The 24,740-nt window shown below is 39.5% G+C and overlaps 1 long non-coding RNA gene across 1 annotated transcript in view; it reads right to left on the reverse strand.

Moving 5' to 3' along the window:
* Positions 1-2,157: 2,157 nt before the first annotated feature.
* LOC129526641 (uncharacterized) overlaps positions 2,158-24,740 on the reverse strand; it is a 29,101-nt gene continuing 6,518 nt past the window's right edge. Inside the window, exons 3-5 of the long non-coding RNA XR_008671349.2 lie at positions 4,582-4,699; positions 4,366-4,436; positions 2,158-2,221 (exon numbers count right to left, since the gene is read on the reverse strand). This is a non-coding gene — a long non-coding RNA (uncharacterized lncRNA). The remainder of the gene's footprint in view (positions 2,222-4,365; positions 4,437-4,581; positions 4,700-24,740) is intronic.

Here is a 24,740-nt window from a genome sequence, read left to right on the forward strand (position 1 = left end):
CTTCATGATATATTAAGAACACAATGTGAATAGCTTGGCATCAGTTTTTGTTATTAAAAAGAAAAATAGACATATGTTTATGTGTATGTAGAAAGGTCTGAAAATTTCACACCAAACTGTTTGCAATGAAAACCATTAGGTATAAAGAAGGAAGAGAACATTTTACTTTACAAAGAACATTTTACTTTATACACTGTTGTGTGTTTTCTAGCTTTTAACACATACATATTACTTTCTAAATTTTTTAAAGAAAGAAAAAAGCAAACAGAGCAGAGATTAATTAGCCATCCCCTTACAGGAATAAATCATAAGAAGGGAGGGGGCTTCCGGGGGCTGGTGGGTGCCTGCAGAACAGAGCAAGAGGAATGCAATTGACAGGCATCCTGTCATCTTGTATTTTTTGGAGGGAATTCTGAGAATAAAAAGCCTTTGGAAGTTATCAGCGGTCAGGCTGGAGCCATTCATTTTTCACCTGCCTGTGTTTGTTGTCTGGCAGCCAGTCAAGGGTGCTATTAGCAGAATTAAGATCCAGAAGAAAAGATTATCCCATAGAAGGCAAGATAAGGGGCTGGAAAGTGTGGCTGGTTATCAATATCACAATACCAAACAGGTCAGAAAGGATTTCGTATAGGTTTCACTTGAAGCAGGTAATCTCTGCAAAAATAATGGAGTGCCTGTTCTTCAGAAACACTTCAGTACTGCAACATACTGCAGTTCATTTAAGATAAAGCGGCAGTTTTGCCAAGAGTCCCACAACTGCATTAGGCTGGAGAGTGGATAATAAAATGCTGCAACAACGTTCTTTTATTCCCTCTTATTCAGTTAACCCTGGGTAATGAAACAATCCTCCATCTCTCCCCCAGATCATTTTTAATATTTTGAATGGTATAATTTCATTCACTTTTCCTTCCTTTTCACTGAGGAAAAATATCTAAATGAAATTCCATAGTACAATTCAATATAAGAAACAGGAGGAATGATTGTAACATCGTTTAAGTATTTAATTGTTAGATGTTTAAAATCATGAATAGTAGTGTAGATTCAGAGCAGCAACTTTTGCCTAGGGAAGTTTTGCCACTCTGGTATTGAAACGTGTTTTCAAACAATGAATTGCAATGATGAAGGTTTTGAGTTCATGTCAGCACTGCAATTTAGAAGAGTTCACATGCAGCATGAACTTACATAGCATTTCACCATGTTGTCTATGAATCATTCAATTTTAAGCTCTGCAGCGTATGGACAATTGCAAAATGCAGAGAAGAAAACACATTTGGAATTTCCATTTTATACACCTCATATCGGAAATAAATGGTTTTGTTTCCCCAAATATTTTTCATGTAAGTGACATGGGCTCTTTTTTTCCTTTTTTATCTTCTCCTTTTTAGAAAATTCAAGGAAATAGATAACTTGTTCTGCTAAATAATTTTTCAATGTACAGACATTTATATAATATGTACAATTATGGAGCAATCAACAATTAGCAGGTTATTTACTTTCAATTGTCATTCCAGTAGCAGTGATGGATTTATCCATCTATTACTTGATCGATAAAACACATTCCAAAGACATCTACACTTAAGAGAAGTCTCTGACCATTGACAGAATAAAAAGAATCAAGATTATACCATTGCATCATCAATCAAGGTGACCAAACACACACTTAATGACCAAGAGCTATCGATTTATTAATGAAAAAACAAAACCAATATACATTTAAAATAAAATGGGCTTTGATTTTCTTTAGAATTATAAACTTGAGTCTGTCACAGCAATAATGAAATACTTCCATTTCATCAATGACTTTGAAAGACTATCAATGCCATAAGATATAAATGAGTCTATGCTGTGTCCCAAAGAAGTAAATATTTTTTTTTTTTTTTTTTTTTTTGAGAGACGGAGTCTCACTCTGTCACCCAGGCTGGAGTGCAGTCGCGCGATCTCAGCTCACTGCAACCTCCGCCTCCCAGGTTCAAGTGATTCTCCTGCCTCAGTCTCCCCAGTAGCTGGACTACAGGCACGCGCCACCATGCCTGTATTTTTAGTACAAACGGGGTTTCACCACGTTGGCCAGGCTGGTCTCAAACTCCTGACCTCAAGTGAATCGTCAGCCTCGGCCTCCCAAAGTGCTGGGATTACAGGCATGAGCCATCATACTACCCGGCCAGAAGTAAATATCTTCCAAAGCGTTTTTATTCTTTCTCCTTACTTTATGGTCTACATCCTGAAAAGGACAATACAAGAAAACTTTTTAAATGGTAATGGAACATTAAAACTCAGTTTTAAACAGTTTGAAATTAAACAATAAATGAAAACATTTTCACTATTTTTTAAATAACAACAATACAAAAGTATACAGAATAAAAGCAAAAACCTCCTTTAAACACCCCCAATCTCCTCCTTGAAAATATACACACATCACACCTTCCTCCTCAGTCATAAGTGTGCAATTTTCAGAGCATTTTACAGACCTTTTTATATGCATCTGCAAACATATACATACATATAAACATGTAATAGGGAAAGTATTTTGTTTCAATAAAAATATTATACTATATGTATTGTTCTATGAGTAGCTAGTCTTCACTTAACAATTTGTCTCAGGCATCATTCCAAGTCAGTACATTTAGACTAGAAGTTGTAAACTAGTAGGCTACATCCTTTTTTAAATTTTTTGAATTTGTTTTCAACATATAAAAGTCCACATTCTCCATTTCTTTAAAAAATGAAAAGATCCAGCCACATTATACCCAATTCTCACACGGGGCCAATCAGAAACAGGAGCTTTGTGGTAGCTCCAGGGCACCACAAGCTCACACATCCCCCACCCCTACATCCAGCCTGGCCAGTTAGACCTCTGAATTTGCTATCCTGATGTGATATGTTTACACTGTTATTTTTAAAGGCTGCATAATATTCCATAATACAGATGCACCATAATTTATTTAGCCATTCCCCTATTTATACATGCAAAATTTTAAAGTTCAAGCTTTCATGCTATGTTCAGTAAGGCAGAATCAAATCCTACATTCAGAAATGAACTCCCCTAGGCTTGTATCTGTAATCCAGCACTCTGGGAGGCCAAGGCAGAAGGATCATTTGAGGACAAGAGTTCAAGACCAGCCTGGGCAAAATAGTGAGACTCCAGTCTCTACAAAAAAAAAAATTTAATTAGCCAAGAGAGATGGCACGCACCTATAGCTATTTAGGAGGCTGAGGCTGGAGGATCCCTTGAGCCCAGAAGTTTGAGGCTGCAGTGAGCTGTGATCATGCCACTGCACTCCCGCCTGGGCAACACAGTGCAACCCTGTCTCAAAAAAAGAAGAGAAAGGAAGGACAGGACAGGACAGGACAGGAAAGGAAAGGGGAAAGGAAAAGGGAAAGGAAAAAGGAAAGGAAAAAGGAAAGGGAAGGAAAGGAAAGGAAAGGAAAGGAAAGGAAAGGAAAAAGAAAAGAAGGAAGGAAGAAGAAAGAAAGAAAGAAAGAAAGAAAGAAAGAAAGAAAGAAAGAAAGAAAAGAAAAGAAGGAAAGAAGGAAGGAAGGAAGGAAGGAAGGAAGGAAGGAAGGAAGGAAGGAAGGAAGGATGAACTCCCCCCTTCTAAAAATTTACCAGTTTATTTTCCCCTAGTTTGTGAACAGCCTACACCCATAACTGATGATGCCTTACAAAACTTTACAAAAATATAAAGGATTGTTTTATATTTTCACCTTTGAAAAATGATATTTTAATTGAGAGACCAGAGGCCAAGGGATGGGGAATAGGGAGGGGGATCCTAAAAGATAAAGAAAACTCAATCAGAAATTAATAGGGTGGATTCCATATGTTGTTTAGTAAAATTGGGATTTTTCTCTTTTTAAAAAATGTGTATCTCTGGCTTAAAAGTGACCAAAACCTGCTGATTAATTATGGTATTCTCTGGTATCTTTTATCAGCTCTATCTGTTCTTATTCTCCTTCTTCTCTGTTGTATATTCTCCTTGCTCAAAAAAAATTTCTAAGAGCATATAAAGTTCCCATTGCAGGGCTTTGCAACAAAAATGGAACGGCAATCTGAAAAGTTCAACAATTATTCCTCCAAAGTCATGCTGTTCATATGAATACAGCTGACAGACTTCTAAGAAGAGGGGCAAAATCACAGTTACAATTTAGTAGCTGTAGTATAAACTTGAGCCAAAAATCAAAGTACATGTGAAAGTGATAAGAAACTAGAATTTTTTTAAATGGTCTATCAGGCAAAATAAGAAATACACATGGAGTGATGCAATTGCTAGGCTCAGAGGAACAAAATTTTTGCCTGTGTAACTTGATGTGAAGTAAGAGTTTTCCTGCTCCAAATAAAAAGTAGACACTGAGACAAAATGTGCCTACCTCCCATGGTTTTTTCTTCCTATTCGAATGATCAGAAAATCCCCAAACTTGCCAATTTTTTTTCTAGTGGGCTACAGAAAACACAAAAGTAGAGAAAATTTTACATATAGTTAGTTTTCATGGGGGTCTTATTTATCTGGTGCATATTTATTAATCAGAAATAAACCAAAGTTTATCTGTCTTTCTCACCTAAATTGAACTTTAATGATTCTTTACCTGTAGGTGTGACACTTTGAAATAAATATATGCATCTATTGAATCTCTTCCATGTGCTGAGGTGTAAAGAATATTCTTCTTTGACTATTTCAATAGAAACTGGCCATTATCTGAAAACCTTATGAATTCAGCAAATAAAGTATTGTTAGAACAAGCTAATTCAAAAGAACATTGCTTATCCTTCTTTAAAAAAACCCCATGCACTTTTTTTAGTCTTTACTGCTTATTTGAGCTATTAAAGATATTTCCCAGATAAACTAAAATAAAACTTTAAGTTTTACACAAAAGGCATCTTACACTCCTAACAGAAACCGAGAACATTGTACTTTCTGATTAGATCACTCAGATTCCCCAGCTGATTTAAAAGGTACCCTGTGTAGGGCTGCTCTGGGGTGTATAGAATACAACAGTCCCTTTAAAACAATAACAGAAATGCTTGCAATTCCTTGCAATAGTCCCTTCCCCATCCTTTGAGGTTACAGATAAACTAAATCATCACTGCATGTTATCTTTAACCAGATTCTCATAATATCTGCTCCTTTCCCATTATTATTGTCAAACCCATCTTAATAGAAATTTTGTTTAAAATTACAACCCCTATGGTATTTTAGTAGCAGCAAATTTGAGAAAACTGACTGCAAAAAATCAAAGTCCCAGGGGGTGATGTAGGATTTGGGTCTACAATGAAATATGGCAGATTCCCTAAACTATGCAGGCCTAGCAAAGTCTGTGCCTCCCAGGTGCTCTAATCTGCCTTTCTGGTCAACATTCAGAGTAGCTGAAGGCAGATAATCTTATCACTGAACAATCATCACTGAACCATAATGCATAGATTGGTGCCTATATGTGCCAAGTACTATGTTAGGTACTTGAGGTATAAAAATGGGTAAGACACAAGGCCTGCTGTAAGGAAGTTCACAGTGTGGGGTATCTGGGCAGACCAGACTGGTGAAAATACAACTACAAGGCATGCATTGTAGCTGATGCCAAAATAGAAACATGCACAAGAGAACACAGAAAAGGAATTAACTCTGCTTTTGGTGGAGAAGTGGAGAATGATCAAGGAAAGCAAGCAGACCTGTTATGATAAGGGCAAGAATAGTTCCCTTTTCATCCAGTTCTGGTGTTTGCTGATCCAGGAGCCATCTATTGACTCCTGGCAGAGGTTTGCAGGCTGATATCCCAAAGTTCTAACAAAGACATAGATCTCCTAGCTTTTAAAGAATATGTTTGCATTTTCTAGCTACCTTACAGTGATTTCACTACTTGACAAAACTGAATAATGATTTCTTTTCCCATCCTTTAGGCCGCAGTAAAAACAGTCAGGGATGGAAAGCTGATCTCAAGATCTCTCTGCTTGTGTATTGTCCAGAAACACCTGAACACTTTTGTGTATATTTTTACTTCAGCCTTAAAAAGCATGTGCACATATGCAAGTGCCAAAGGCTTATGATGAAAGTAGAAGCACGGAAATATGTTCAGACAGGTTTTATGTTCCTTTCGAACGCTGCTATCTGATATCTGGATTCAGCCAAGTTTAACATATCCTTGAACTCACAGATATATCTCAGGTGGCAGCCCAATAAATCCCTGCATAATTTTCCATTGAGCTTATCTGATTGGATAAGCTGTACATTTCTAAGATCTTCCTTAAGAAATAATATTAGATAAAGTGGTCCATTTTATATTACCAAAGAAGCAGCCTGTATTTATTACAGGAAAATCTCAACAGTCGGACATCCATAGGTCTGTGAATTCTCTCCTCAATCTTAGCTTTAAATTTCCACACACAACTTTCAGTGTATGCAAAACACTACATTGTCTGTTCCCTTTAAAACAAGTAGGAGGAACTAAGAGTTTCTAGGAATCATAACATAGAAGATGATATTAATCACACCTCAAAAATGCAAATCTAAAAACAAGACACTTTCTTTGTTGCCTGTTAAATTACTAGAGATTTAAAATGTAGCAGTAACCAGTATATACAAGCATAGAGAGAAACCAATACATATATACTACTAGTAAGGATTTTCATTTGCTTCACTCTTTTAGAGGCAATTTGGCAATGTATGTGAAAATGTATATACTAGTTGACCTACCAACTCCATTTCTAGGAACTTATCCCTATAACAGAATCAGAGATGCACTTTCAATATACTTCAAAAACAACTAAATGTCCAACATTTAGAGATTGACTAAATAAGGTCTGGTACATGCTTATACTAGAGCATTATCATGTTTTTAAAAGAATATTTAATAAAACAGAAAATATTTGCAATATTGTTATAGTAGAAAAACACAAATTACAAAACACCAAGCAGAGCATGATTACATTTTCAATACATATACATACACTCATGTAAGTACAAATATCCAAACAAAAATAGATTGAACGTGAACATACTAAAATATTAATATTATGTGTATTACATGATATGGCATACAGTTGTCCCTCTGTATCTGCAGGGGATTGGTTCCAGGACGCCCCTCAGATAACAAAATTTATGGATTCTCAAGTCCCTGACATACAATGGTGTAATATTTGCAGATGACCTACACACATTCTCCTGTATTCTTTAAATCATCTCTAGATTTCTTATAATATCTAATACAATGTAAGAGCCATGAAAATAGCTGTTCCACTGCATTGTTTAGAAAATAATGACAAGGAAAAAAGTCTGTAGATGTTCAGTACAGATGAAATCTTTCTGAATAATTTTGATCCATGGTTGGTTGAATACATAGATATGGAACCCACAGACACAGAGGGTTGACTGTATATCACATCATTTGCAATAATAATATACGTACACATTAGTTTAAAAATCAGATTTTACTGGAGAGCACAAAGCAATATCCCAGTAAAAAGTGGCAAAGTTGAAATTTTTTATACTTACACACATCATTTCAAGCACTTTGGGGTATAAACAGTCTGATTTCTTAAAAGAAGCTTATTCTATAATGTAAGCTAGAATACAAGTGTCAACACACAATTTATCCTTGAAATAAAAAGGATATTTTCACTTTTCCTTTCCCACCCTACTAAGAGAACACACTTACACAAAATAAAGATAAATAGTGTGTTGGCACAACAGCTGCCTTTATGCTTCTAGAACCCTGGTGGATGAAATTAATATCTTTTGTTCATACCCACCATAAATATCAGCAGCCTACTAAGTTAAGCAGAGTATGGTTTCTATGACAACCACTGATCAGGAGTGAAACTCAAAGAAATGACTAACTAATTAACAAGAACCTAATTCAGATATGCCAAGAAAGAAATATTATACATTACTATTTATTTCCATTGCACTTCTTATATAAGCACAGTCATATACAATTTCCCATTACACTTCCCTTGCAGTGTAATTACAAAATTGCAGTTACACTGCCAGATTTAAAATGAGAGGAGAAATGGCTCAGCCAGATATTCAGTGATTATTGTGCGACTGACGCACTGAAAAATGGGAGAGGTCCTGGAAATACATACCTGGTGACTATCTGCCCAAAATTTGGTAACAAAAGATAGATAATAGTGGTTGCTTAGCAGCTGTTGTTTTAAGAACAAAAACCCTGTTTCTCGCCATATCATCCTTAATTCTTGACAAAGAGAAGTGCCACAAAACTTTGACTCTGCTGGGGGTGAGATTTAAGTGAAGTGTCAATGTTATCTTTTAAATGTTTCATTGCCAGATAAGCCAGATCCTTAAGAGCATCCTAACGTGTGATTACAAGGCAATTAGTTCACCTTTTTCCCTTGGGAAAAATAATCTTCACAAAACACCTTCACGTGTGTTAGCTCTATTTGGTGAAATTTCCCATAATTAACACAAATTTGAGCCCAAAAAAATAATAAAGATGGTTATCTTAAAACTTCAGTATATGGGCCGGGCACAGTGGCTCATGCCTGTAATCCCAGCACTTTGGGAGGCCAAGGTGGGTGGATCACAAGGTCAAGAGATCAAGACCATCCTGGCCAATGTGGTGAAACTCCTTCTCTACTAAAAATACAAAAATTAGGTGGGTGTGGTGGTGTGCATCTGTAGTCCCAGCTACTCGGGAGGCTGAGGCAGGAGAATCGCTTGAACCTGGGAGGCAGAGTTTACAGTAAGCCAAGATTGTGCCACTGCGCTCCAGCCTGGCAACAAAGTGAGACTCTGTGTCAAAAAATAAATAAAAGGAGGGGCTGGAGCCAAGATGGCCGAATAGAAACAGCTCCGGTCTACAGCTCCCAGCGTGAGCGACGCAGAAGACAGGTGATTTCTGCATTTCCATCTGAGGTACCAGGTTCATCTCACTAGGGAGTGCCAGACAGTGGGCTCAGGACAGTGGGTGCAGCACACCGTGCGCAAGCCAAAGCAGGGCAAGGCATTGCCTCACTCGGGAAGCGCAAGGGGTCAGGGAGTTCCCTTTCCTAGTCAAAGAAAGGGGTGACAGACAGCACCTGGAAAATAAGGTCACTCCCACCCCAATACTGTGCTTTTCCAACAGGCTTAAAAAACGGCGCACGAGGAGATTATATCCCGCACATGGCTCGGAGGGTCCTACACCCACGGAGTCTCGCTGATTGCTAGCACAGCAGTCTGAGATCAAACTGCAAGGCGGCAGCGAGGCTGGGGGAGGGGCACAGCCATTGCCCAGGCTTGCTTAGGTAAACAAAGCAGCCGGGAAGCTCGAACTGGGTGGAGCCCACCACAGCTCAAGGAGGCCTGCCTGCCTCTGTAGGCTCCACCTCTGGTGGCAGGGCACAGACAAACAAAAAGACAACAGTAACCTCTGCAGACTTAAATGTCCCGTCTGACAGCTTTGAAGAGAGCAGTGGTTCTCCCAGCACACAGCTGGAGATCTGAGAACGGGCAGACTGCCTCCTCAAGTGGGTCCCTGACCCCTGACCCCTGAGCAGCCTAACTGGGAGGCACCCCCAAGTAGGGGCAGACTGACACCTCACACGACCAGGTACTCCTCTGAGACAAAACTTCCAGAGGAACGATCAGACAGCAGCATTCATGGTTCATGAAAATCCACTGTTCTGCAGCCACTACTGCTGGTACCCAGGCAAACAGGGTCTGGAGTGGACCTCTAGCAAACTCCAACAGACCTGCAGCTGAGGGTCCTGTCTGTTAGAAGGAAAACTAACAAACAGAAAGGACATCCACACCAAAAACCCATCTGTACATCACCATCATCAAAGACCAAAAGTAGATAAAACCACAAAGATGGGGAAAAAACAGAGCAGAAAAACTCTAAAAACCAGAGTGCCTCTCCTCCTCCAAAGGAACGCAGCTCCTCACCAGCAACGGAACAAAGCTGGATGGAGAATGACTTTGACGAGTTGAGAGAAGAAGGCTTCAGACAATCAAACTACTCCAAGCTACAGGAGGAAATTCAAACCAAAGGCAAAGAAGTTAAAAACTTTGAAAAAAATTTAGAAGAATGTGTAACTAGAATAACCAATACAGAGAAGTGCTTAAAGGAGCTGATGGAGCTGAAAGCCAAGTCTCGAGAACTACGTGAAGAATGCAGAAGCCTCAGGAGCCAATGCGATAAACTGGAAGAAAGGGTATCAGTGATGGAAGATGAAATGAATGAAATGAAGCGAGAAGGGAAGTTTAGAGAAAAAAAAATAAAAAGAAACAAACAAAGCCTCCAAGAAATATGGGACTATGTGAAAAGACCAAATCTACGTCTGACTGGTGTACCTGAAAGTGATGGGGAGAAACGAACCAAGTTGGAAAACACTCTGCAGGATATTATCTGGAGAACTTCCCCAATCTAGCAAGGCAGGCCAACATTCAGATTCAGGAAATACAGAGAACACCACAAAGATACTCCTCGAGAAGAGCAACTCCAAGACACCTAATTGTCAGATTCACCAAAGTTGAAATGAAGGAAAAAATGTTAAGGGCAGCCAGAGAGAAACCACAAAGGGAAGCCCATCAGACTAACAGCAGATCTCTCGGCAGAAACTCTACAAGCCAGAAGAGAGTGGGAGCCAATATTCAACTTTCTTAAAGAAAAGAATTTTCAACCCAGAATTTCATATCCAGCCAAACTAAGCTTCATAAGTGAAGGAGAAATAAAATACCTTACAGACAAGCAAATGCTGAGAGATTTTGTCACCACCAGGCCTGAGCTAAAAGAGCTCCTGAAGGAAGCACTAAACATGGAAAGGAACAACTGGTACCAGCCACTGCAAAATCATGCCAAATTGTAAAGACCATCAAGGCTAGGAAGAAACTGCATCAACTGACGAGCAAAATAACCAGCTAACATCATAATGACAGGATCAAATTCACACATAACAATATTAACTTTAAATGTAAATGGACTAAATGCTCCAATTAAAAGACACAGACTGGCAAATTGGATAAAGAGTCAAGACCCATCAGTGTGCTGTATTCAGGAAACCCATCTCACGTGCAGAGACACACATAGGCTCAAAATAAAGGGATGGAGGAAGATCTACCAAGCAAATGAAAAACAAAAAAAGGCACGGGTTGCAATCCTAGTCTCTGACAAAACAGACTGTAAACCAACAAAGATCAAAAGAGACAAAGAAGGTCATTACATAATGGTAAAAGGATCAATTCAACAAGAAGAGCTAACTATCCTAAATATATATGCACGCAATACAGGAGCACCCAGATTCATAAAGCAAGTCCTGAGTGACCTACAAAGAGACTTAGACTCCCACACAATAATAATGGGAGACTTTAACACCCCACTGTCAACATTAGACAGATCAATGAGACAGAAAGTTAACAAGGATACCCTGGAATTCAACTCAGCTCTGCACCAAGCGGACCTAATAGACATCTACAGAACTCTCCACCCTAAATCAACAGAATATACATTTTTTTCAGCACCACACCACACCTATTCCAAAATTGACCACATAGTTGGAAGTAAAGCTCACCTCAGCAAATGTAAAAGATCAGAAATTATAACAAACTGTCTCTCAGACCACAGTGCAATCAAACTAGAACTCAGGATTAAGAAACTCACTTAAAACCGCTCAACTACATGGAAACTGAACAACCTGCTCCTGAATGACTACGGGGTACATAACGAAATGAAGGCAGAAATAAAGATGTTCTTTGAAACCAAAGAGAACAAAGACACAACATACCAGAATCTCTGGGACACATTCAACGCAGTGTGTAGAGGAAAATTTATAGCACTAAATGCCCACAAGAGAAAGCAGGAAAGATCCAAAATTGACACCCTAACATCACAATTAAAAGAACTAGAAAAGCAAGAGCAAACACTTTCAAAAGCTAGCAGAAGGCAAGAAATAACTAAAATCAGAGCAGAACTGAAGGAAATAGAGACACAAAAAACCCTTCAAAAAATTAATGAATCCAGGAGCTGCTTTTTTGAAATGATCAACAAAATTGATAGACCGCTAGCAAGATTAATAAAGAAGAAAAGAGAGAAGAATCAAATAGACACAATAAAAAATGATAAAGGGGATATCACCACCGATCCCACAGAAATACAAACTACCATCAGAGAATACTACAAACACCTCTACGCAAATGAACTAGAAAATCTAGAAGAAATGGATAAATTCCTCGGCACATACACACTCCCAAGACTAAACCAGGAAGAAGCTGACTCTCTGAATGACCAATAACAGGCTCTGAAATTGTGGCAATAATCAACAGCTTACCAACCAAAAAGAGTCCAGGACCAGATGGATTCACAGCCACATTCTACCAGAGGTATAAGGAGGAACTGGTACCATTCCTTCTGAAACTATTCCAATCAATAGAAAAAGAGGGAATCCTCCCTAACTCATTTTATGAGGCCAGCATCATCCTGATACCAAAGCCGGGCAGAGACACAACCAAAAAAGAGAATTTTAGACCAATATCCTTGATGAACATTGATGCAAAAATCCTCAATAAAATACTGGCAAACCGAATCCAGCAGCACATCAAAAAGCTTATCCACCAGGATAAAGTGGGCTTCATCCCTGGGATGCAAGGCTGGTTCAATATACGCAAATCAATAAATGTAATCCAGCATATAAACAGAACCAAAGACAAAAACCACATGATTATCTCAATAGATGCAGAAAAGGCCTTTGACAAAATTCAGCAACGCTTCATGCTAAAAATTCTCAATAAACTAGGTATTGATGGGACATATCTCAAAATAATAAGAGCTATCTATGACAAACCCACAGCCAATATCATACTGAATGGGCAAAAACTGGAAGCACTCCCTTTGAAAACTGGCACAAGACAGGGATGCCCTCTCTCACCACTCCTATTCAACGTAGTGTTGGAAGTTCTGGCCAGGGCAATTAGGCAGGAGAAGGAAATAAAGAGTATTCAATTAGGAAAAGAGGAAGTCAAATTGTCCCTGTTTGCAGATGACATGATTGTATATCTAGAAAACCCCACTGTCTCAGCCCAAAATCTCCTTAAGCTGATAAGCAACTTCAGCAAAGTGTCAGGATACAAAATCAATGTGCAAAAATCACAAGCATTCTTATACACCAATAACAGACAAGCAGAGAGCCAAATCATGAGTGAATTCCCATTCACAATTGCTTCAAACAGAATAAAATACCTAGGAATCCAACTTACAAGGGACGTGAAGGACCTCTTCAAGGAGAACTACAAACCACTGCTCAATGAAATAAAAGAGGATACAAACAAATGGAAGAACATTCCATGCTCATGGGTAGGAAGAATCAATATCGTGAAAATGGCCATACTGCCCAAGGTAATCTATAGATTCAATGCCATCCCCATCAAGCTACCAACGACTTTCTTCACAGAATTGGAAAAAACTACTTTAAAGTTCATATGGAACCAAAAAAGAGCCCACATCGCCAAGTCAATCCTAAGCCAAAAGAACAAAGCTGGAGGCATCACGCTACCTGACTTCAAACTATACTACAAGGCTACAGTAACCAAAACAGCATGGTACTGGTACCAAAACAGAGATATAGATCAGTGAAACAGAACAGAGCCCTCAGAAATAATGCTGCATATCTACAACTATCTGATCTTTGACAAACCTGACAAAAACAAGCAATGGGGAAAGGATTCCCTATTTAATAAATGATGCTGGGAAAACTGGCTAGCCATATGTAGAAAGCTGAAAATGGATCCCTTCCTTACACCTTATACAAAAATTAATTCAAGATGGATTAAACACTTAAATGTTAGACCTAAAACCATAAAAACCCTAGAAGAAAACCTAGGCATTACCATTCAGGACATAGGCATGGGCAAGGGCTTCATGTCTAAAACACCAAAAGCAATGACAACAAAAGCCAAAATTGACAAATGGGATCTAATTAAACTAAAGAGCTTCTGCACAGCAAAAGAAACTACCATCAGAGTGAACAGGCAACCTACAAAATGGGAGAACATTTTCGCAACCTACTCATCTGACAAAGGGCTAATATCCAGAATCTACAATGAACTCAAACAAATTTACAAGAAAAAAACAACCCCATCAAAAAGTGGGTGAAGGACATGAACAGACACTTCTCAAAAGAAGACATTTATGCAGCCAAAAAACACATGAAAAAATGCTCACCATCACTGGCCATCAGAGAAATGCAAATCAAAACCACAATGAGATACCATCTCACACCAGTTAGAACGGCAATCATTACAAAGTCAGGAAACAACAGGTGCTGGAGAGGATGTGGAGAAATAGGAACACTTTTACACTGTTGGTGGGACTGTAAACTAGTTCAACCATTGTGGAAGTCAGTGTGGCAATTCCTCAGGGATCTAGAACTAGAAATACCATTTGATCCAGCCATCCCATTACTGGGTATATACCGAAAGGACTATAAATCATGCTGCTATAAAGACACATGCACACGTATGTTTATTGCAGCACTATTCACAATAGCAAAGACTTGGAACCAACCCAGATGTCCAACAATGATAGACTGGATTAAGAAAATGTGGCATATATACACCATGGAATACTATGCAGCCATAAAAAATGATGAGTTCATGTCCTTTGTAGGGACATGGATGAAATTGGAAATCATCATTCTCAGTAAACTATTGCAAGAACAAAAAACCAAACTCCGCATATTCTCACTCATAGGTGGGAATTGAACAATGAGAACACATGGACACAGGAAGGGGAACATCACACTCTGCGGACTGTTGTGGGGTGGGGGGAGGGGGGAGGGATAGCTTTAGGAGATATACCTAATGCTAAATGACGAGTTAATGGGTGCAGCACACCAGCATGGCACATGTATACATATGTAACTAACCTGCACATTATGCACATGCACCCTAAAACTTAAAGTATAATAATAATAAAATAAAATAAAATAAAAATATCAAAACAGAAATAAATAAATAAAAGAAAAAAAACCCTCCAGCATATGGACATTTCACTTGGAGGAGGTCATGGGTGTTATGCTTTAAGAGGGACTGCAGCAGAAGTGGGTGACCCCCTCCAGGGAAGTCAGTCTCCCTTTTGGCCTCAGAGAGAGGAGAGGTGGGGATGTGACCATCCAATCTCCGTCCTTGCTACTCATTGGCCTCTTTCTGCCTCTTTTTGAGTAGAATTCCAAATCTATTTAGTATAGATTTAATAAAGCATTTCTATTCACAACCTCTTCTTCAAGGATGTGCACCAAGAAACCAATGGATGCTCAAGCAGAACTGCAAAATTGTTAAGGAAAATAAGGGAAAATTTGACCCAACATATAAATCTCCTATTATATATCATTTCTGTGATAAATCTGATACTCAGGTATACAACTTTATTCTTTGAGGTTTTCTAGGCCCTAAAGAATAGGCTGCAAGCAAAGATCTGATATCCTTGAATTAAACACCATCAAACAGAAAACTAAATTAGACCAATTTCTAAATAACCCTTTATAGGTAGTAAAATATATTTAAAACATTAAACAAAAATGGTAAGTTAAGCAACTGCTCCTGGGCCTCTCTGAGGCCCACAGTTTAATGTCTCTCAAAGGATGCAGCAATTTACAGGTATATTCTCCACTAAAAAAAAAAAAAAAAAAAAAAAAAAAAAAAAGTTGGCTTTAACTCAAAAGTTAACCTCAGGCCTCATATATTCCAAATTTCCTTCTGACAAGCAGAAATGAAGAAAGCTTGTCCACTTAATTACAGAGAAGGAAAAACTAATACAAACTTAATCATATATCTTCAGTAAGAGGTCCCAAAACAATTAAGGTGAAGAAGGGACATAATAACATTCACAGTGCTCCCATTGTTTGCAATGTCACAGCAGAAAAAAAAATGCCCCAACACCAAACCCCTAGATACAGTTTTCAAGGGATGAAGATCAATGCTGAAAATTCAACAAGTATATCAGGATCACCTCCCCGCCACCACCGCCACACACACAGATATCACCAGTTTCACAATTTCCCTCCATTTATGAATTTAGCAAGCATTTGTTGAGTGTGTGCCAGGCATTGCAATTAAACTGTGTATCAGTGAAGATTTTAGGTTACAAACAACAGAATCCACTCTGGCAAGGCAAAAAGAATTTATTAAACAGTATTAAGTAGCTCAAGACTCTCCGGAAGGGCAGGAAAGCCAAACCCTGAAGCTACACCACCAGGAATGATGCTCAACCATAGCCCTGAAGGAAAACATTGATTACACCAATACTCAGTACCTATGACCCTTAGGACTGGAGGCAAGGAACTCTGCCACTGTCCCCTTCTGCATTAGGTTATTCTTGCATTGCTATAAGAAATACCTAAGACTGAGTACTTTATAAAGAAAAGAGGTTTAATTGGCTTACAGTTCTGCAGGCTGTACAAGCATAGTACCAACATTGCTCAGCTCCTGGGGAGACCTCAGGGAGATTTTACTCATGTAAAGCTCTGTTATGGCTCTGCCTCTGTGGCAGGCTCTTTCTTGGACACCCAGACTTCCTTAAACATCCTCTGAAACCTAGGTGGAGGCTACCAAGAGTCAGCTCTTGCACTCTGCATCCACAGGCTTAACACCACGTGGAAGCCATCAAAGCTCACAGCTCACATTCTCCAAAGTGGCAGCTCAAGCTGTACTCAGGCCCCTTTGAGCTCTGGCTGGAGCTAGAGTGGCCTGGATGTAGAAACAGTGTCCCAAGGCTGCTTAGGGCAGTAAGGCCCTGGGGTCTAGCACCTGAAACCATTCAATTCTCCTAGGCCTCTGGGCCTGTGATAGGAGGAATAGCCTGGAAATTTTCTGGAATGCTTTCAAGGTCTCTTCCACATTGTCTTGGATATTAGCACTTAGTTCCCTTTTATTTATGCAAATATCTCTAGGAAGTGGTTGCTCTGCAGTCTGCTTGAATTCTCCTCTAAAAGCTTTTTCTTTCTTTGCCACATGACCAGGCTGCAAAATTTTCCAAACTTTTACACTTTGCTTCCTGTTTAAATATAAATTCTAACTTAAAGTAATTTCTTTGCTTCTGCATCTGAGTGTAGAGTATTAGAAGCAGCCAGGCTACATTTTGAACATTTTGCTACTTAGAAATTTCTTCTTCCAGATACCCTAAATCAGTGGTCCCCAACCTTTTTTGTACTAGAGGCCAGTTTTGTGGAAGATAATTTTTCCACAGACTGGCAGAGGGTAAGGGGGATGGTTTTGGGATGAAAATTCCACCTCAGATCATCAGGTATTAGATTCTTATAAGGAGTGTGCAACCTAGATCTCTCAAATGTGCAGTTCACAATAGGGTTCACTCTCCTATGAGAATCTAATACCACAGCTGATCTAACAGGAGGTGGAGCTCAGGCAGTAATGCTCACTCACCTACTGTTCACCTCTTGCTGTGTGGCTCAGTTCCTAACAGGACACAAACTGGTACTGGTCTGCGACTTAGGGATTGGAGACCCTTGCCCTAAATCATCGCTCTTAAGCTCAAACTTCCACAGATCCCTAGGTCATGAACAGAATGCAGTCAAGTTTTTTGAGTGACCTTTGCTCAAGTTCTTAATAAGTTCTTCATTTCCATCTGAAACCTCATCAGCCTGGACTTCACTGTCCATATTACTATCAGCATTTTGGTCACAACCATTTCACCAGTCTCTAAAACATTCCAAACTTTCCCTCATCTTCCTGTCTTCTTTTGAGCCCTCCATACTCTTCCAGCCTCTGCCCATTATCCAGTTCCAAAGCTGCTTCCACATTTTCAGGTATCTTTATGGCAATGCCCACTCCTTCGTACCAATTTTTTTTATTAGGCCATTGTTGTGTTACTATAAAGAAATACCCACAACTGGATAATTTATAAAGAAAAGAGGTTTAATTGGCTCACAGTTCTGGAGGCTGTACAAGCATGGCACCAACACTGCTCAGCTTGCAGGGAGGCCTCAGGGAGCTTTTACTCATGGTGGAAGGCAAAGCAGGAGCAGACATCTCATATGGTGAAAGCAAGAGCAAGAAAGAGAGTAAAGCGGGAAGTACCACACACTTTTGAACAATCAAATCTTGTGTGAATTCAGAGCAAGAGCTCACTTACGACCAAAGAGATGGCCCACACCGTTCATGATGAATTTGCTCTCATGACCCAAACATACCCCACCAGGCCCCACCTCCAACACTAGGGATTACAATTCAACATGAGATTTGGCAGGGATATATATTTAAACTATATCACCTCCCTTGTTTAACTCCACTATCAACCTTAGTGGAAAACTGATTCCCTTTCAGACAGCCATCTCTTTGCCTGGCTCACTCCAAACTCACCTTTCATGGGCCACATAGTCATGCAGCCAAAGTCACAGCCCTGCCCCCTAGCCCCAAAGGAATCTGACATATGCATTTTCTGGCTTCTATCTTGAAAAGGCATGTCTCATAATATGGTAAATAACCAAAAGGTTGCCTGAGCACAACTGTTCACTCTAAAGAATGACATAGTCTGCCAATATGGAGCACTCAATGCAGTATAATAGCATATGAACAAAAGCCAAAACCAAAAGACTCTATGCAGTGATTATCAGGCATCATGCAGACCTTTCTGAATAGTGATATAATTAAAAATATTTATGTTAAACAATATATAAGGTTTATGTGATTTGAGATTTTTCTTCCCTAGAGAGTCATCTTCTCTACCTATTTTCAGTTTCATACTTGACATAAATCAGCCTAGTTTTTGGCTATGGACTAATTATGTCAAAAAAGAAAAAAAGAAAGAAAGAAAGCCATTATATTTTAAAATATTTCTTAGATACTTTTGTGCTAGTTCCTGGGACTCTCTGTGTAGCCTCACTGCAGAGAAAATGGACTTCGAAGCCAAACATACCTGGATTCAAATCCCACCTCTACCATTACTAGCTGTGTGTTCTTGGGCAGGCTATTCACTTCCTTAAACCTTAGTTTCTGCTTCTGTTGTACCTGGTATGTATATTTGTTTAGAAAAATCAAAAAGAAACAAGGCACAAATATTTAGCACTGTTGGATATTACTGATGCCATTATTTCATCCTTACAATGGCACTATGAACAGTGTTATTCCCATTTGAATTGATAAAGAAGAATCTGAAGCTCAGAAAGCTGAAGTCACTTGCCCAAGGTAATACCAGAGCGGTGTTGGGGTTTGAACCTAGGTTTTCTAATGTCAAGTCAGGCCTTTTTCCACTATGTCACTTGCTAAGTCTTAAAAGCCATTACAAATAAGAACACAATGACTACTGTCAACTTTCAGAAACTCTTCACTCTACCTATTCTGCAAAATCGTCATTTTTTTCCATTTGCTAGCAGGAAAAAAAAAGTATAAATAAATAAATAAGTGAATGCTTTTTCCCCAGTCTTTAGGGCCCCAAATACTTAGGACTAGAAGGAAATTTAGAAGCCAGCCTTTCTAGCTTCCTGAAACCTATTTCACCCTAGGGCCATTTTATCTTTGTTTGGATTTTCCCTGGTTTCTTTTGTCTTCTGTCATTATAGGCAGGACCTGGAGACAAAAGTAAGGCAACCACAAAACCCTGAGTGTCATCCAAGCAAAATGTAAGAAGAGACAGAATGTGCCTCTTGCTCAATTGGTGGCACTTATAGCTATTGGCATTTCCAACATTTGCATTTCCCAAAGAGTATTCCCCGGAACACCTACTTTCTCAGGATGCTAGTAGATATTCCATAAAGAAAGTATTCTTTGGTCAAGTAAGCTTGGAAAATGTGGGAGTAAACAAAGTTAAACAGGTTTGCTCAGAACTTTTAATGTGCTAATGAACATGATGAATCCACAAAATGAAGTTACTATACAGAGCGTTAAATTTTTCAGCCACAGAACCTTTTTTTCCCCAAAGACTCTAACAGGACTAGAGAACTACAGGACATATGTGAGAAACACTGGGAGAGGAAAGGAATTTGCCATCAAAACACATAGAAAAAAATGAGCTAAGCTTCCAGCACCAGACAGGGAAGAAGGAGTTCTGATCCTCTGGCTCAAATATCTAGCCTGCTTGGCATGAATTCTGATGCTGTGGGTGGATGCATCAAGTTATATGGCTTGATGCGCTTGGTATTAATATTGACAAGCTCACTCTCCATGCTCATTATGCAACCTTTTGATTATATTTTAGCTTCCTCCACAGCCTTCCTACAGAGAGAAATGCTAGGCAAGCTGGTATAAATGTCTGGTGCACTTAGCAGTTATATTTATTGTTGGAAAGCAATACAAATATTTCATCCAGCCAACAAAAGTGTCTAGCCAATTTAACAGATAATTTCTCAGTATAAGCCAAACTGTCATCACTTTGATTTACACAACCTTTTCTGAGTTTTGTGGGCATGAGATAGTTAGTCTTCAAGAGTTCCTACGTACTGAAAAAAATTGTTTCCAAATCTGCAATTTTAAGACTAGATAGAACCTGGGCCCTATTGTCTTTGAGGTAATGCAACCTTGACACTTTGCCTGGGAAGCATCCCCTTGAGGGTTTGTAGTGCCCCTTTAAGATTAGACATTAAGGTCCCTTATGTTTTACAGCTATGACTTGCCATCCCCTATACCTCAGAGTCTTAAAGAAATAGCTTCAAAATGAAATAAAAATCCAGTTTTCCTGATTTGTCTTACGCACTGTCTCAGTCCATTTTCTGTTGCTTATTATAGAATACCTGAAACTGGGTAATTTGTAAAGAAAAGGAATTTGTTTCTTACAGTTATGGAGGCTAGGAAGTCCAAGGTCGAGGGGGCACATCTGGCGAGAGCTTTCTTGCTGGTGGAGATTTTCTGAAGAGTCCTAAGGTGGTGCAGAGCATCACATGGTGAGGAGGAGCTGAGTGTGCTAACGTGCTAACTCAGGTCTCTCTCCCTCTGCTTATAAAGCCACCAGTTCCCCTCCCATGATAACCCATTCATCCATTAACCCATTAATCTCTGAATGGATCCATCCATTCATGAGGCCAGAGCCCTCATGACCCAATCACCTCTTATGGCCTCACCTTTCAATACTACCACACTGGGGATTAAATTTCCATATGAATTTTGGAGGGGACAAATATTCAAACTCACCAATGAGCAGTTCTAGGGTTCAAGTTTTGAAGGTATGTGCCCAGGCAAGTATAGTCCTTTTACTCTAACTGGCAAAATCTCCACAATGAAAACCAGAGGAACTCCTGCATACTACATAGAAAAAGCATACATCCCATCCTGCAGACAGGGTCAATCTTCCCCTGAATGTGCCAAGCTTCAAGTTGGAAAATCCATGCAAGGAGCCAGCTCTGTACCAGTCAGCTCTGCCCACAGGGATGCCTGGATTGTGAATCTCTCTTGGAGAGGGGCTTACATTCCTCCTTTGAACAGGCACACCTGTTTTCTCTACTAACTTCACTGCTTCAGTCACTCATGCCCTGGGGAAAGCAGTTGTAAGAAATAGCAGATGCAGAATTTACACAGTGAAGAGCATTCCATCCCTTCAGTTTACAAATTCTGCAGAAAATGACCGAAGTGGTGCAGGACTATTTTATGAACTGTGACCTCAAGCCGCTCATTGAAAATGCAGTTGCCATCAAATTGTTCTTTGCAGGTTTCAATTTTAAATGATGAACACATTTTGGGTAAGTTACATTTAAACCAGCCACACTTGCATTACAAACTTCTTTGCAAAATAGTTCATATTTTGTATTGTTACATTATTACTTCCATTTTACAGATGAAAGGGAAACTGAGACACAAGCACCTTGCCCAAAAGTTTTGCAAAATGACACAGAACAAATAAGACTGTTGTCTATTTCAAATAGAAAAATCTAAAGAGGAATTGCCATAAAGCAGACTGGTCAGAGGCATGGAGTTTACAGTGTTTTTCCCTGTTGGTCAAAGTCTCCCTTCAAATGGATTTGCCTGGTAAGACATGCATGAAGTTGACCTCTGAGGATAGAGTCTGGCTCTCTGGTGCCATCAATGTTATTAAAAATAGAAAATTATCCCCTGGCTATTTCTAGCTAGATGGCTCAGGAATGAAGAGAGTAAGATTATTTAATAAGTATCAAAGGGTAGATAATCCAGCAAGAGTAAAAAATAAACATCAAAAATCACTTTACTTCTGAGTAGTCTGGCAGAAAAGCTTCAAATGGGAAGGATCCCCACAGACATCAGAGCTGGATCCTGGCTTGGGCAGGTGAGCACAAAGAAAGGTCCCAGACAAACAAGGACAAATGAAGGAAGGGAAAGGAGTGGAAGAGAACAAGGGATAACTCGGGTCTGCAAGCAAATGTATGAATAAGAGACAAGACTCTTTAAACCAGGATAAGCAAGTGCAATTGTTTCATTATTTTTAAGAATACTCCTGCATTTCATAAACTATTAGTGTCTGTGAGATTAACAGAATGTATTTTAATTTCTCCAAGTTTATTTCACAACAGAAAATTCAATAAATTCTCTGTTGTGAAGTTCAAGAAATTTTTTTTCTTTTTTTGAGATGGAGTTTCTCTCTTGTTGCCCAGGCTGGAGTGCAGTGGCGCGATCTCAGCTCACTGCAACCTCTGCCTCCCAGGTTCAAGTGATTCTCCTGCCTCAGCCTCCCACGCTGCTGGGATTACAGGTGCCCACCACCACGCCCAGCTTGCTTGCTTATTTATTTACTTATTTATTTATTTATTTATTTATTTATTTATTTAATTTGTATTTTTAGTAGAGACGGGGTTTCACCATCTTGGCCAGACTGGTCTTGAACTCCTGACCTCAGGTGATCCACCCACCTTGGCCTCCCAAAGTTCTGGGATTACAGGCGTGAGCCACCGCACGTGGCTGAGAAATGTTTTTAATACAAAACCTGTGCTTCCCTCATATTAGTGGGTCCTTCAATCTGGATGCACCTCAGAATCACTGGGGGACCTTGCAAAAAATCAATTCAGGGATCATCTCTGCTAATTCCAAATCTTCAGGGGAGCTGTAAAAATCAAAGCTTTTTTTTTTTCAAACGTTACTCAAGGTTTTGTGGTCCACAGATGACATTTGGGGACTTCTCCCCCAGCTATGCTAGTTTCAGGGTTACCTGAAGAAACACGTGTAGCTGTGGGATCTGGCACATCCAGTCCACAGCACCTTCTTCCATTGCTCAAGGATCTTCTCAATGTCTCACCAGGACTCTGTCTACTATTTCAGCCCTCATCTGGGCTGTCACATATAATCCATTCTCCTCCTTGTGATCCTGCGCTCCCCACCCGGCCTGCTGGGGATGTCCCTGGCTAAAGCTGTGCTCCTACCACTCTCTGCCTGATGCAGTCACCCAGGGTAGAGTGACCCAAGCCACTCTTCTGCCATCGCTGGAGGTTGTTCTACGTTAAGGAGAGGGCCCTCCACCCACAAGGTTTAACATTTTTCATTAAGTCACAAAAAAACAGTAATCCATGCATTTAAACAGGGTTCCCAAAATTCCTTTTTAGGAATTTGGTATCAGTTTTCTTGAGATCAGGGTTGGTGGGGGATTGGTCCAAAGATAACAGAGCATTTGAGTCATGTCACCCCATGAGACCCTGGAAACCATCCCTCAGTTACTCAGTTACCACTCTTGCCTGCTCAGAGGTAGCCCTGCCCTCTCAGGAGTGACGGGGCTACACTCCTTGGTCTCCCTTGTTAGGCAGGAGAGCCAGGGCTTTCTCAGGGGACCCCCAGAGCTCATGCACACACACGCTTGGCAGCCTGGTCCAGCACACCCAGTTCCCCCAAGGGGCACACAGAATAATAAGATCCCCCTTATCAAAGGAAATGTTCCCCAATGCTTGACTTTGTCTGTTGCTCTTCTTCCCAGCTGCGCCTTAAAGTGCCTGCACATATTCCCTCAAGGACATGGGCACCCTTCCAGGTGCTATGAGGCATCTCCCCTCCGCATTTCTCCCTCTTTGCTTTTGAAAGGTTAGGGGAGAGGGAGGGAGAGGGAGAGAGAAGGAGAGAGAGAGAGAGAGAGAGAGAGAGAGACAGAGAGAGAGAGAGAGAGAGACAGAGAGAGAGAGAGAGACAGAGAGAGAGAGAGAGACAGAGAGAGAGAGAGAGAGACAGAGAAAGTGAGTGCCACAGATAACCACAGTTTCACAAAATGTTAATAATTGCTTTGTACAGAAGGTTCCATAGTGGAAACTATTAGCAAAACACTGGATTAAAAACAGCTTACTTCCTGTAGGACTTTCAGAGCCTCTAACAGGCTAACATGCACTTTAAGTATCTAAGTAAAGAACCCAGTATATAGCTTTTTCTACCCTTATTTGGCCATGGTTTTATTTTTGTTTTTGTTTTCTCAGAACACCTCAAGAAACCGATGCTCCATAGAATTCATTTTAAATAGAGAAATTCATATTATGTAGAATAAAAACTGCCATTTGTTAAACAAATTCATGAATATTTCAACACCAGGACATTCTTACTTATTTTGACCCATATAGAACTTAAAACAATTCCCAATATACATTTGTGTGTACATTTATATCACTTATATTTGTGGATCTTAGTAAATAATTAATCTCATGATTTGTGTCTAAATTGCAGCAAAGTGCCACATCAACCAACTCAATAAAAAATGAAAATATGTTAAAATATATACTATATAGATACCCAAATATAAGGCACCTTTTTTTAAAACCCAAAGTTAACTGTTAAGGATGTAATCTTATATTTCCATCTTTATGTATACTTTATATTATGGGATATACTCTCAATTACATTATTTAATCAAAAATTAAATAATTAGACTAAAAGAACACA

The sequence above is a fragment of the Gorilla gorilla genome, chromosome 15, assembly GCF_029281585.2.
Source record: "Gorilla gorilla gorilla isolate KB3781 chromosome 15, NHGRI_mGorGor1-v2.1_pri, whole genome shotgun sequence".
Taxonomy (NCBI): Eukaryota; Metazoa; Chordata; class Mammalia; order Primates; family Hominidae; genus Gorilla; species Gorilla gorilla.